The 15,814-nt window shown below is 43.0% G+C and overlaps 2 long non-coding RNA genes across 3 annotated transcripts; one reads left to right on the forward strand and one right to left on the reverse strand.

Annotated features, from left to right (window-relative positions):
- Positions 1-2,724, forward strand: LOC128339177 (uncharacterized). 2 transcript variants are annotated; one of them, XR_008312883.1, is made up of 3 exons: positions 16-172; positions 1,336-1,459; positions 2,712-2,724. It is a non-coding gene; the product is annotated as an uncharacterized LOC128339177 (long non-coding RNA). The 2 variants fall into 2 exon arrangements; XR_008312882.1 differs by lacking the exon at positions 2,712-2,724 and having other exon boundaries at positions 1-172; positions 1,336-1,461.
- A 5,197-nt stretch (positions 2,725-7,921) lies between these two features.
- On the reverse strand, positions 7,922-14,652 carry LOC128339187 (uncharacterized). Its single transcript, XR_008312891.1, has 2 exons — positions 14,548-14,652; positions 7,922-8,191 (listed from the first exon to the last, which is right to left on the reverse strand). It is a non-coding gene; the product is annotated as an uncharacterized LOC128339187 (long non-coding RNA).
- Positions 14,653-15,814: the final 1,162 nt, after the last annotated feature.

Consider the following 15,814-nt stretch of genomic DNA (forward strand, 5'->3'; position numbering starts at 1 on the left):
TGGACGTTGCCATGGTGACGGGGGGTGAGGAGGTATAGGAGCTTCAGACCTAAGACGTCCCCATTAGCTTGCTTGGCGGCGGCTGGGAGGGAGATGAATGAGATGAAAGGACCAGTTGGCATCTACAGCATCTGGAACTCGCTTCCACAAGTTGTACGGATATAGACTGAGTGTATGTGTAACTTCTGCACAGGGTGGGAAGATTGTGATCTTCATGCCTTGTGGCTGAAGTTTCGAGAGACCTCCCCAAGGAAGATCTTGTAATGGTCTGGTTGACTGCTGTGGGAAATGAGACTTTTGATTAGATGGACCATTGCTCTAGTGCAGCAGGGCACTTGTGGTTCTTAAAATGCTTTTTTTTAAAAGTAGGTTTATTTAACTAAATGGATCCTCCATGTTTGGAGGCACTATCTCTCTAAATAGTGGGAGTGCCTGTAGCTTGGTGGTAGAGCAGTATGCTTTGCATGCAGAATGTCCCAGGTTCAATCTCCAGTTAAAGCATCTTGGGTATTGTGGCAGGGAGACCTCTAAGGCCCTGGGAAATCTGCTTTTGGTAGGTAATTGCTCTTGATAGGTAATACCAGGCTTAATGGGCTAATGGTTTGGGTCTGTAAAAAGCAGTCTCACGTGATCAATACTGGAAACAGGGGGAAGATGTTTGCCATTTTTTCTGTCTCTGTCTTGTCTTTTGGTTGCTAGAACTCTACAACCGAAAGGTTTATTATAAGCCAAAGGTGGCTTTTAATAACAAAATCGTAAACAGCAAATTGATATAAGCCAATTATAATTTGTCTGTATCCCCTGGTTGTGAGTTTCCCAGATAGATCCAGCCAGCTGCTGTCATAAGCAGAATGTCAGACTAGATGGGACCTTTAGTCTGACTGTTCTTATATGTTAATGGAATCAGTAAGGTGAGTAGGTGATGGGTTGGGGGAAGACTGTTGTATTACAGGTGTAGATAATCTGTATAAATTGAGTCCTCAGTTTCTCCATTTTGGGGCACTAGTGGCAACTGATTTTGCTCCATTTGAGTGCTGAGGATGGGGACCTTCCACCTCCAGCAAACGCATGGAAGATGCCTGTTCCTGTGTTCTTCCCATTGTTTTCTCTTTCCCATAATTCCAAATATGATTTAACAGTCATACCAAAGGTTCTGTTAAAGCTATATGAATGCTTTATGCCCTTTATATAAAACGTGTGTATAATTTTAACCCAATCTTGACCATGTTTAGTCAGACGTACACCCCATTGAGTTTAATTATAAAATATTTTTTATTTCTTTTTTGGCGTCAAATTACTACCAATTACTTCATATTGTTCTCTTACAACTTACAGATGTGGAAAAGCATGTTTACAAGGTGGTGGGACATGCACAAGATTTACTACACTAAAGTTTACCAAGAATTATACGTTGGTCTTGCGTTAACCGGCTATGTCTACTACAAACTCTCCTACGGAGGTGAGTTTCTTGTGCAGATTGGTAATTGCAGGTGTGGTCTAAAATGACTTTGGACATCATCCATGCAAACCATAATTATAGTGAGCCACTGAATCCAAACTTAAATTTGATGTTTATAAACTGCAGTGTTTAAAGTGTTGGTTTTAGAATATAGTTTAAATAAATGAAGATTTAAATGTATTGGAATGAAATCTGGTAGAGCAAGTTCAAACTCTTAAGTCAGAAAATCAATTCAAGGACAAGAATTTTGCTTATCAGTGTGACAGACATGACAATGGTTCAGATGTCACATGAAGCCATGGTTTAATCCTGGTTCAACACAACATTCACAAGCCTCAGGCTCATGTGTTTCCCCTTTTTAAGAGATGAGGGAAGGACGTTTTCTGCTTCAGGTCTCTTTAGAATAAGTTAGGATTTGTTGTGGCATCCAAATCCAGCAGATTTCTCTCTTTTCTAACAGAGTTTCTGAACAACCTAGATATGAAATTGGGATAAGGCTTGTGAACATTACAAGGAACAAGAAAACCATGGTTTTGCATGATTAATGAACTATGTGTACTTGGAGTGGATGTTTGAAATGCAGAATTTTTGAAGTTAAAAAGTTATGCTGTTTGATTAATAAGATTAAACTATATATAAATTGTATTATGTAAACTACAAGTTTTCATAACAGAATTAGTAGTATTGTTGGTTAGCCCTATGGGACTCAGCCTGATCCAGAGCCCAACCAAATGTGAGGCATTATTCCTCAGCCTGAGTGCAGAGTAAACCTGCCCTTCTAAACATTTTTCTTTAGTGTGCAGCAGGGAAATGCTTGACTAACAAGCAGAAGGTTGCCAGTTCAAATCCCCACTGGTACACCTATATCGGGCATCAGCGATATAGGAAGATGCTGAAAGGCATAATCTCATATTGCACAGGAGGAGGCAATGGTAAACTCCTCTTGTATAAGTTGTCTGAATGCTGCATATTGCATGCCTATAAATAAAAGAAAATCCCACTGAATTAACTGAGGTTATTCCAAGGCAAGTGTGCAAAGGATTGCAGCCTTACTAAGAACTTACAATACTGATTGTGTTGCATCTACAATTGATTACAGAATTTCTTGATTCAGAAATTAGTAAATTCAACTTCTATAGAGATAGTTTTCATGTTTAAAATGTGACTTTGGTCTAGAATTTCAGTGTGCTAAAATTCAAATGGAAATTTTACTGAGCAATATTTTAATGACATTTGTTTTGTCTCTTCTTAGGTAAAAAGACAGTAGAAGACAGTAAGTATTGGCAGCATCTGTAACTTTTTATTAATCAAGATTGGTCTTGCAACAAAGCCTGAAATAGAAAAGTTTGTAAAACCAAGGAAAAAGTTTGTAAAACCAAGGAACTCTGAAAACTCAACTAAACCTTCAGAAATTATTCTTCTCTTAACAAAGACGAATTATAAACAACTATTTTACATGGGCTATACTCATTATATTTACGTATGGTGCTATTTTTTTTTAAATCCAGCTAGCTAAAATCTAGATGGTATAAAAGTTAATTACTGATCTTTGACTATTGCTGTTGTATGCTCATTTTGCCTCTCCTGGGCCTGAAATACAAACTTGTTTACTGATTACCCTCAGCCCTAATAATCCAACCTCCTATGGTTGGGTAAGATGATTGAGAGGGTGGTGGCTGACCAGCTCCCAAGCAGTCTTGGGGGAAACTGATTATCTAGACCTGTTTCAAACTGCTTTTAGGGTGTGCTAGGGGGTTGAGATGGCCTTGGTCAGCCTGATAGATTACCTTCACCAGGGAATTGATGGAGGGAGTGTGACTGCTGGTTCTTTTGGATATCTCAGTGGCTTTCAGTACTGTCAACCATGATATCCTGGATAACCTGAGGGAGTTAGGGATAGGAGGCACTGTTTTACAGTGGTTCTAGTCCTATGTCTCTGGTAGATTTCAGATGGTGGCACTTGGTGACGTTGCTCTTCAAAACAGGAGCTGCTATAAGGAGTCCCTCAGGGCTCCATTCTGTTACAAATGCTTTTTAATATCTACATGAAACGGTGGGGTGAGGTCATCAGGGGATTTGGTGCTGGGTGTTATCAATATGCTCATGACATGTCCCTTGGATGGATATACAAGGATTATCTTCCTTGGGAGGCCTTCAGGAGAGCCTTAAAATCCATCTTTTTAGCCTGGCTTTTAATGATAATCATTTACATAGTATAGAAGTAATGTTAATATTAATACTAGGGGCGGGGGGTGGCTTCCAAGAGTTTTTCTCATTAAACTACAAACAGTGTATTAAAACTGGACCAGATTGCTAAAAACTCCTTTTCCTTTGCCATTCCATTGAAAAAATGTGGTTCATATGCTATCGGAGAACACATCAGATATCCAGAGCTGAGATAAGGAGTAGATCTGTCCTTCCAATGTTGAATAATTATTCTTTTGCAACTTTCTGTGCATGAAGGATCCATAATTATGGATGTAGGGATAAATTCCATATATTACGAATGTACCACAAAACGACATGAACATCCTTTACAAACAGATTGCTGCAGAGTCATATTAACAGTCTTATGAATTTCCAAACAAAATGAAACGATAATAGGACAAGGCTAAACCATATGTACAAATGTTGCAATTACTAAATTACACCAACAGGAGACTATAACCAACTTTTATCAAACATTCTCTGGAGTGGCCGGTGGATAGGAAATAAAATTTCCTGTTGTATCAACCTCATTCTTAAGTCAAATGAAGAATGTTTCATGGCCTTCAAAGCCATTTGCCACAGATTTAAAAGAATAGATTATTCATTCATTCATTCATTCATTCATTCGATTGTTATACCGCCCTTCCGAAATGACTCAGGGCGGTTTACAATTAAAACCAGAAACCATTAAAACCAATAACAATTAAAACAGAAATATAAATATGAACACCAATTAAAACATATCTTGAAAAACAATTAAACTATCAGAACAATTAAAACCCTGAAAACCAGGTTAACATTAAAAACAATTAAAACTAATTAAAAACCCTGAAAGGCCAGGCCAAACAGATGGGTTTTAAGGGCTCTCCTGAAGGTCAGTAAGGAATTAAGATTACGAATTTCTGCTGGGAGTGCATTCCACAGCCCAGGAGCAGCTACAGAGAAGGCCCGCCTCTGAGTCGCCACCAAAAGAACCAGTGGTAACTGGAGATGGACCTCCTCAGATGACCTTAACATGCGGTGGGGATCATGTAAAAGAAGGCGTTTCTAAGATATCTCAGACCCAAGCCGTTCAGGGCTTTAAAGATAATAACCAGCACTTTATATTTTGCCCACAAACATATCAGCAGCCAGTGTAGCTGTTTCAAAACAGGCATAATATGGTCACTCCGTGTTGCCCCAGAGACCAATCTGGCTGCCGCATTCTGAACTAACTGAAGTTTCCGGACTACATACAAAGGCAGCCCTACATAGAACGCATTGCAATAGTCGAGCCGGGAGGTTACCAGCTGATGCACCACTGTTTTGAGGTCATCCTCTTCAAGGAATGGGTGCACCTGTCAAATCAGCCGAAGCTGATAGAAAGCACTCCTGGCCATGGCCTCCACCTGAGATACCAGGGTGAGGCCTGGGTCCAGGAGTACTCCCAAGCTGCACACCTGCTCCTTCTGGGGGAGTGTAACCCCATCCAGGACAGAAAGATCTAATTCACCCCTCAGATTCTGAGCTCCCACAATGAGCACCTCCGTCTTGCTTGGATTCAGCTTCAATTTGTTCTCCCTCATCCAGCCCATTACTGCCTGTAGGCAGGCATTTAGAGAATGAGTGCCATTTCCTGAAGATGAAAAGGAGAAGTAGATTTGGGTGTCTTCAGCATACTGATAACACCCAGCACCAACCCTCCTAATGACCTCACCCAGCGGTTTCATGTAGATGTTAAAAAGCATTGGTGACAGAATGGAGCCCTGAGGGACTCCTTATAACAGCTCCTGTTTTGAGGAGCAACTGTCACCAAGCTCCACAATCTGGAATCTACCTGAGAGATAGGAATGGAACCACTACAAAGCAGTGCCCCCTATCCCCAATTCCCCCAGGCAATCCAGAAGGATACTATGGTCGATGGTATCAAACGTCGCCGAGAGATCCAGAAGAACCAGCCGAGTCACACTCCTTCTGTCGATTCCCCGGTAAAGGTCATCCATCAGGCCGACCAAGGCTGTCTCAACCCCATAGCCAGCTCTAAAGCCAGTTTGAAATGGGTCGAGATAATCAATTTCCTCCAAGACTGCCTGGAGCTGGTCGGCCACCACCCTCTCAATCACCTTGCCTATATTGCAGCTCATTATTCCAAATGTCTCGATTATCGTTAATATCAGTCTTATCAATTTCTCTAAGCTTTTGATAAAGAAAAATTGCTGGCTCTGGTAAATCTGAGCAACATTCCAGGTCAGATAATAGGGGTGGAGCGTCAGAGGCTGTGAATCTAGTTAACAATTTCTTCCGCTGGATGAACTGCCAACCTGCTTTATGTGGTGAATCAAACTCTGCTCTTATGAACGCAAAGCATTTAAAGACTGTTTCCGAAGAAGTAAGCTGATCCAGTGTAATAATGCTACAGGAAGCCCAATTAGCCCCTCAAAAGTAATATTTCTGTGCTTCTTGTATTGGGATTCTCCCATAGTGGAAGTGTTTCATGTTAAAAAGGGGGGTGGGGTTTAAAATCATGTCTGTTACCCAAGACTTTCCTTATGTCTTTCATTCTTAAAAATTGGTGGTAATTTAAATTCCTGAACATGTAAAGAACCTAACATCTGCCAAGATTTCAGTGGGGACAAATAATAACTTTCAAGTTCAGCCCAAAGCAATACCAAAAATCAATAGTCTGTATTCCAACAGTCTGCAGTTTGTGCAGCAATTGCCCATACTACTATGACTTGTTGGGATGGTCACATCAACTCCTTGCCAGAGGCTGCAAGTCTGTAGCATTCTGTAGGCCTGTTTGTGTCGGTAAAATCAGAATTCCATCGTCCAAATTCTGTATCCCCAACATCAGGATGTTAGTCTACCAGGCAAGTGCCCTGGGTAGCGTCCTTGTGGTGGGAGCTCTATAATTCGCAGCCCAGCACCAGTGGGAGCGGGAGGTAACTGGGTGGTGCAGAGTTACTCAGGGTGGGCAGAGAACATGGCACTGCTTCCTGGGAAACCCACGAATAGCCAGGAAAAACGCGCTGGGTTCTGAGGATTGGTGTTCTGTGCAGAACCTCTCCCTTTTGAGAAGTCCTGCACAGGAATCCAATCCCCAGAGGCCCACACTTCTTCCCAGCAGCATGCAGGCTTCCTAAGGAACAGTTCCCTGCTCCCTGTCCACCCTCGCCCCAAAATCCTGAGTAACTGTGCCACTCACAGTAGCATTGGCCGCCACCACCAGAACGCTACCCAGGACACTTGCCTCACGATCTGATGCCGGTGGGGGTGGGGGCAGGGAATTCAGACATCGTAATTTTTACCAACACACAGGCCTAGATTCTGTTCCTTTTCTGGGAGCTGTTGTGTCTCTTCCAGATAAGTCGGAAACAACATTGCTTGCAGTTGCATGGCTACTGCATCCCTTCAGTATGCTGGCTGTGACGTTTGCTGCGGCTTAACTGCTTGTGTTGGCAATGGAGGGCATTGTATCAACCCGGCAATGTCTACTTAAATTTAGCTTACTGTTCCTTTGCAGAGGGAAACTTCTCAATTTAGCCTTCCAACAACAAAGTAATAGAAAATGGATTTACTTTCTTTTATGTGCAAGGGGGAAACGCTGCTGGAGAGAGCTATGTACTAGCACTGGGGTAGGCGACATGTGGCTCTCCGGATGTGGCTGAACTACAGCTCCCAACACTTCCAGGTGTGATAACTTGTCACAGAGGGTGATGGGAGTTGTAGTTCAGCAACACCTGGAGAGCCACACACTGCCTACCCCTGTGCTAGTGGGTAGTGCATATCGAAAATGCAATGTTCAGAATTTATGATAGGCTTTCTATGTATTCTCACTAAAGGTGGTAGGTACAGTGAAACTTGCTCCACTGTATTTGATGGATTAATCTGAATAGTTCTCAGTTATTGTAAGCAGTTGAACTTTGCTATATAGATCCTGAGGTGCAAAATATCTTGCTTACATTGCTTTATGACTTGGCTAATTGAAATTGTGTGGTGTGTTTGTGTGTGTTTCCCCCCGCAGAATCCTCTTCTGGCCATCACTAAATAGCTCATTCTTCAGTTGCTTTTGATGATCTGTCACATCAGTTGTAGATGAAGCAAGCTGCCATCATGGGAAGTTAATTGTATTGTAAGCTGTGTGCAGCATTAGCCCAGTGATAATCTGCCATCTGTCATGGACTGAATAAATGTGTTGCTCAAGAAGTGTGCTGAGTGTATTATTAGTGCAACTCACTTTGGCCTTAGAAGTGTACATCTTCTACACGACTGCCATTTCTTGTAAATATTTTTCGCTTTATTTCTCTTGACCTACATGCCACTTTTCAAATTTGCCATTTCTAAAGTGACATGTAGGACAGCACAGAAGAGCATCTATGTTGACACAAAATATAGCCCTGTCAGCCTATTCAGACCCTGAAGTCTGAATTTCATGAAGTACATCTCTTGTTCCAACATTATCTTGTCTTCATTCCATTCCTTAGATAGAATCAGCTGTCTTCTACATGGGGCTTGCTTGTTTTTGCCGATTGTACCTTTTGCCTCCTGAAATGACAAACACCCTTTTATACAAACTTTTTTGGGGAAATAGTTGGGGGGAAATGTCTTCATCATAGAAACATTTAGTGGTATTATGGCACAAAACACTCTACTAAATCCCCTTTCATGTCCCATGTTTGAAGTATTCTGGTAAAGTGTTTCCTGACCTCCAGCCAAGAATTTCTGTTCCCTCAAAAATAAAAAAGTAATTTCCTACCACAAACACTCATGAAAAGACCAGTTTTCTTAGCTGATGGTAGTTTCCCCCTGTGGTTTAAAAAAGCAAGGTTTCTCCACACACATGCAGCAGAAAATCAAAGAGTAGTTAATGTTCAAGAGTGTATGTTGGCAAATTAATAGACAGGGTGAGAGAACAGTATCTTAAACAAGTTCAAAGGTTATATGTGGGGGTTGGCAAAGCCTTTAAATGCTTAAGTGTGCAATGATTAAGCAAGAGGCTGCTATTCAGGAGACATGTCCAAATCATCCATGGGACCTGTATTGATATTCAGGCTTGAGGGAGGACTAGGCCTCAATTAGAATAACTGTTTGGAGGGTGGGTTTCTCCAAATAAGAAGGAAAGCCCAGGAGAATCACATCCCTATGCCCCAATTCAGCATGAAGGGCTAGGTTTACTGGACAACAGCCTATAAAGGAGATGGGGATGGGTGTGTTAGAGCTTAGTTCTTCAACGGAGGTCTGATCAGCACCTACAGTAGGACAGGGGGAGTCTTAACAGCCTTGGGCTGGGAATCACCTGGGAGTTCCTTACCTGGAAGTAAGTAGGAAGGATAGGGACTAGTTTAGCTAGATGAGCTGGGGAATTTATTTTTCTTCAAGTGCTGGGATCTGATTATATGGTGGTGGTTCCTGGGGAAGGGTTTTATTTGAAAGGAAGCAGTGATTGTTGATGCCTCTATAGTTTTCCTTATCCAATTATTAATAAATCTTTGTTATAGAGTGCATTCCTTATTGGGTCCTGCCCTAGTCACACACTCTTGAAGGCCAAAGACTGCTCAAGTCTTTATTGAAGGGAGGGGTTTTCCACTTTACTCTCCCAGAATATTTCCTTGGAAGAGTGAATCTGCTCATATAAAAAAAGTGTATGGTGGCAACCTACCCAGGACTTCACACAGCTAGGAGAGGGATTTTGTATCCCCCCCCCCTTTTGGATCGTTACAGGACCATAAGAACAGGTTAAACATTTGAAGGATCCAACAGTGTAAGCTTGAATCTGTGCCATATAGATGATATGATATGACAATGTAATTATGAATTATTTCTGTTCCTGTTTGCTGGAATTTGTATTGCTGATTTAGTCATATGTTCTGTGTCATGCACAGGTGTCTCCACTGTATGGTTTCATATCAGCTGGTGCCTGAACTGAAACTCAAATAAAATGAAGTCATATGAGGTGGCATCTGTATTGTTCCAGCCCTGGAAGTCGGTAAATCTGTTCAGAAGGAAGCTAGTGAGATTGGAGATTTCCCCTAAGCTTAAGTTTGTTGATTACAGAGTTGGCAGATGGAGGAAATTAAACATTAGCAGTTAATCCCCTGGAAACCTCTTTATACCACATTATCAAAGCTCTAGCAATTAACAAAGGGAAAAAATTATAGAATAGGCAATGAGGTTTTAGAACTGTCTCTGATAACTAGAAATTCAGGAATTCTAACTGGCCAACTTGCAGCTTTTCTGCTTTTATCCACATCACCTAGAGTGAATTCCTCTTTGCTGCTTGTTTCTTATCGTGCTTGCTACAAATTAATTTTGCACCTGGGCAGTCATTATTTTACCCCTTTACCGACTTAGAAGAAGCATTTATGCTACGCCTTAGCTTACTGGTGCTACACTTTCTCTAACTACTGCTTGCTTAGAGGTGTGATTGCAAGTTTTTGGAGGTTACTTCTTGATTCAGGTAAGATAATTCCAGTACAAGTGCAAGCATAAATGTTTGAAGTAATGCAATGGATATTGTGATTTTGTGAATTCTCATGGTGGGTCTGGAGGGGGAACAGTTCAGAGAGAGTGTGCAACTATTGCACAAGGAAGCTGGTGCAATCACATGTTTGCAGCCAGAGACACTTCTGCAAGAGCTAAATATCCACACATCCACATTTGTTTTTCTTACTAGGTTAGAAAGGACAGCTTGAGGGGGGAGAGATCTCCCACTTGTGGGCTCACACACAGCAGGGGGCCAGCTGCCCCCAATTTCACCCTCTCCCCTAACTAGATCACCCCCAATACTTATCTTTACTGACCGCTTCTGAAAAGAAGAAATAAGAAGGTGGCTGGCTGTAATGGTGACATGGGCAGGAAAGGGGGAAGGAGAACTTTTAAAAGAGTTATTAAGGAGGATATGGAGATTGCAGAGAAGCTAAACGAGTTCTTTGCATCTGTCTTTATGACAGAGGATACTGAACATATACCTCTGCCTGAACCGAGCTTCTTGGGGATGGGCTAAAGAACTGTCAGAGGTGATGAGAGATGATTTAAACTGCCTGGAAAAATTAAAAATTAGCAAATTGCCAGGGCCAGATTGCATCCACCCAAAAGTTCTAAAGGAACTCAAATGTGAAATTGCCAACCTCCTTGCAACAATATGTAACTTATCCCCACAATCAAGCTCCATACCAATGTAAAACCGATTTTCAAAAAGGGATCCAGGGGGGATCTGAGAAATTACATGCTGGTAAGCTTAATGTCTGTGCTGGGCAAACTGATAGAAAGCACTATCAAATATAAAATGGTGAAGCATATAGAAGAAAAGGCTCTGCTGAAGGTGAACCAGCATGGCTTCTGCAATGGTAAATCTTGCCTCACCAAACTTTTGGAGTTCTTTGAGAGTGTCAACATGCATGTGGATAAAGGTGATCCACCTGACATAGTATACTTGGACTTCCAAAAACCTTTCAACAGAGTTACTAGTTAAAGACTCCTGAGAAAACTTAGCAGTCATGGGATAAGGGGACAAGTTCATGTGTGGATTGCTAACAGGCTGAAGGACAGGAAACAGGGTAGGTATAAATGGACAGTTCTCTAAATGGGAGGAACGTAAGAAGTGGGGTCCCCCAGGGATCTGTAATCAAGCCAGTGCTTTTAAAATTTATTCATACATGATCTAGAACTTGGGGTAAGCAGCGAGGTGGCCTAATTTGCAGATGACACCAAACTCTTTATGGTAGTTAAATCCCAAACACTGCCCACTCCCCCATTTTGGAGAGATCCTTTTGGAGCTCCTCACAATCTGTTTTGGATTTAACTACCCTAAAGAGTTTGGTGTCATCTGCAAATTTGGCCACCTCGTTGCTTAGCCCAACTCCTAGATCATTAATGAATTTAAAAGCACAGGTTCCCTCAGAGATCCGTACTGGGACCAATTTCTTAGTTCCCTCCATTTAGAGAACCGTCAATTTATACCTATCCTCTGTTACAAATCTATGGTGTGGCCACATTTGTAATACTGTAATACTGTCACTGTAAAAATGTGACAGTTCCGGTCACCTTACCTCAAGACGGACATTATAGAAATGGAGAAGGTGCAGAAGAGGGCAACCAAGATTATCAGGGGCCTAGAACACCTTCCTTTCAATGCAAGGCTACACCACCTGTGGCTTTATAGCTTAGAAAAAAAGACGACTGAAGAGTGACACGATAGAGGTCTATAAAATTATGCATCGTGCGGTGTGAGTGGATAGAGAAAAAATTATATCTCTCACATAACCCTAGGATCAGGGATCATCCTATGAAAAGTGATTGCCAAGAAATTTAGGACTGACAAAAGGAAGTACTTTTTTACACAATGCATAATTAACCTATGGAATTATCTGCCATAAAATATGGTGGCAACCACCAGCCTGGATGGCTTTAAGAAGGGCTTAGATCAATTCATAGAAGACAAGTCTATTAGTGGCAACTAGCCTGGTGGCTATAGGCCACCTCCAGGCTAAGTGGCAATGTGCCTCTAAATACCAGTTGCAGGGGAGCAACAGCAGGAGAGAGGGCGTGCCCTCAGCTCTTGCCTGTGGGCTCCTTGGAGGCATTTGGTGGGCCGCTGTATGAAGCAGGATGTTGGACTAGATAAGCCTTGGGCATGATCCAGCAGGGATCAGCCATAAAAGATCACTTTCTATTTGTATCGGGCATTTCCAGGGGGTCTATAGCCAGGTACACTTTTAAAATGAATGCAGGCATGCACATTCACACAGAAACTTGCACACAGTGGTGTAGTGGCAAATTCAGAAATGCATGACAGACCCCCAAAGCCACACCCACCACAACGGCCACCCCCCCAACACACCCACACACACTCTCTCTCTCTCTCTCTCTCTCACACACACACACACACACACACACACTAATTTTGGGAGTTCTGTTACAAGAAGACAAGGATAGTTTCCTAATCCTACAGAGCTTGAATGTCATGTATTTATTCACCCAGAAGAACAGTCTGGATTGTGAACTGTACAAGGTGGAAGATACTGTTTGTAACAAAAGACAGGAAAAGGGGTGGTAAAATCAATTGTAGTCCAATAACAAACACTTGGAATAGCAAGAGCAGCAAATTGTCTCTGTTTAGAAAGCAAAGGGTTTTGCGTCCCTGCCGAGATCCTGGAGGGAGGAAAGTAATGGAACTGTGTCCTTTCCTGTCCCCACAGCACTACACCATGGCAGGTACACATGTAGAGACATCTGAAATATAATGTCTGAACAGGGCTTTTATTAGCCATTAAATAACATCTATGTAACAGAGACAAGTCTTTGTAACCTTACTTTGGTTATTACAATGAAACGGGTGCAGCCTTTTTGACTGCATTTCTGCTTTCATTGCTGTCAACCTGACACATTCACAAAGATCCCCAAACCCACTGACGAGTCCTAATCTCTCATGTGGGAGTGACTGACTTCTAGTGACATTTGAGAGTCCCCGAAGACCCAATGTTTGCTATCGTTTCTTGAGCATATTGTCTCTGAACAGATGCCTGCTGTTCCCTGAAACAAAATATTCAGCTTGGAAGATGCTGCTGGATGGTGCTGGAAAACACAGCTTTGTAACCGGTTATTCATTCCCTCAGGTTTCGGCAAATAATAAAGTTACTCTGCGTGTCTGGCTTAGCAAACAGAGTTGACCTTCAACAGTTTGGCATTCATTTTAATGGCAGCCGCTCCATCTTAATGCACAAGAAAAATGCTTAACAACGCTTAGATTTAGCATTGTATAACTGTGATGCTAGACAGAAGTTACACTGTTGATTGTTAGTGGTCCTCCCCCTACCTAACCCCACCCTCCCCCCCGGCCGGGCTTGATTTGGCCATTCACTATTTCAGCTGTGGTTGTGTAAGATGCTGAGCTGCTACAAACTGTTGCCTTTTGTACTACATTTAAATAAAGATATACATTTCCAGTTGTACACATTGTGAAAAAGCAGTGGTAGATTCTGTCTGAGAGTACAGTATTCCAATCTGCCGAGTTTCTCCTCCTCCCTAAAGTCAATGGGATATGGTAGACTTAATTTCCTGTCCTAAGCTACTGGAAGCGTTTTGTGCTGCTATTACGAGTTTCTCATTACGATGTCAGTTCCTGCACATTTTAGGATGTAAGGCTATTATGTCAACAAATTGCAAAAAGGCTAAGGGAAACGGATGGATCCCTTAATCTGTATCATGTGTTAACTCCTGCAAGCCCTTGAGGATAATTACCCTGCCACATGGCTGCTGGTATGCACAGGGTTCAGTTTTGTCATGACGGTGGCTGGCCGTTCACCGCGGGCTCTAGGCATGCCTCCTGTCATCAGCCATTCCCTGCCTGCACCCTTCCCCGCTCTTTCTTTTTCAAGCAGGGCCAACATTGGTGACAGTGCCACAGATAGAGGGGTCCTCACCCTCCCATCGTCTTCAGAGGACAGTGGGTTTTCATTGCTGGCTCCGGTGTGCCCTGACACATAGAGACAGGATGTGTACTACTGTGCATTCATTTAAAACAATGCATGAATACTATACATGTGTACATTCCACACAGATTATATGTGCATTCAGCATACAACGTATGGCTGGGGCAATTATTTGGTCAGATCAAGTATGCAGCCTGGTTCTGCTTTTGTATAAACAAGGCTGCCACAGCTTGGAGCAACTCTTACCAAATATATCAGGTATGTCAACTGCTCCTTTTGGAGAGCAGAGATCTTATCATTATTGTCGATGACTGATTGCTGTAACATGCTATACTAGCCGACCCCACAGAAAGCATCTGTGCACTCTTTGGGGCCGGCGGTTACCTCTTCCCCCACAACCTTCTGCCCCAGTCTCTGCTTGCGGGCCCAGCCGCCTCTCCTCCCCACCGCCACTTCTGCCCTCGCACTTACTTTCCCCCCTCCTGGGCCTTGCCTCCACAGCTGGGCCAGGCCCGCCACCGCCTCTGGCCTCCGTGGCCGGGCCAGCTGCCATGGTGACCAATCCTCCTGGGTGCACCTCAGCCAATCAGGCACGTCTGCCGCCCAGCCAATCAGCTGGGTGCTGGGACGCACATTCCAAGGCACACCCAGGAGAATTATATATATAGATTTGGGGCTGCTCTTGAAGATAGTCTGGAATCTTCAGGACTCCTGATGAGGGAGATGAGAACATGCACAACCAATGCTGTGACTGTCTGAATTCAAGGTGCTGATTTTTGTTCGTTTTTTACTTTTGCAAAATGCTGCCTATTCTGAAAAGATCCCTCCCCCATTCAGTGAACGCATGGGGGAGGAGGGAGCTCATGCCCCCTCCTACCCATGCAACTGCAGCCACAGCCCTGGGTAGTCATGGATTCACTGCTTTCGTTTAAGGGACCAGGATATTATCCACACTATGGCACCTGGGCTGATCCAGGTTTCCAAATCACATGGATCAACCTTCCAACTATATAGCTTGGCTCCTTTCATACCAACAGTGAATGCACAGCTACCCAGGGACATGGTGCGTAAGCACCTTGAAGGAGTAGCTAGTGGCTGTGATGCTGCTCTCCCCCTCATGAGTCCACTGAACACAGAATAATGCTTTCTGAACCACTGGGTGTCTTGTAGATCTCAGACAGTGCCTCTTCCAACACAATCCTCACCCATCGAGATCTGGCGGAAGGGTCTTGCTATAGCGCCCCTTATATTAACAAGGGAAGGGAGATGAGCAAGACCTATATTCTACTCTTAGAGCCCCAAAGCTCCACCATGGGCTCCTGGACGAGATACAGCAGCGCCCTTCCCTTTCCGCTTTTCAAGGGTGGCAACTATGATTATGAATGATATACTGCTTACCAACAAAGTTCTTGAAGCAGTTTACATAGATAGATAGATAGATAGATAGATAGATAGGCAGATAGGCAGATAGGCAGATAGGCTTCCCTATTTCCAAAGGGATCCGAAACTATCAATCAAAACACACTGGAGGGATGCTGTGCTGGGGTTGGATAGGGATGGGTGCTCTCGTAAATTTCAGAGAATCACCACTTTAAAAGATGCCTCATTGCCCAGTTAGCAGTGCAAGGTACATCTTTTTAGCAATGCATATGGTGTTAATGGTGCAGCGGGGAAGTACCCTGCCTAGAGAGCAGGAGGCTGTTGATTAGAATCCCTGCTGGTGTGTTTCCCAGAATAT

The sequence above is a fragment of the Hemicordylus capensis genome, chromosome 1, assembly GCF_027244095.1.
Source record: "Hemicordylus capensis ecotype Gifberg chromosome 1, rHemCap1.1.pri, whole genome shotgun sequence".
In the NCBI taxonomy this organism is placed as follows: Eukaryota; Metazoa; Chordata; class Lepidosauria; order Squamata; family Cordylidae; genus Hemicordylus; species Hemicordylus capensis.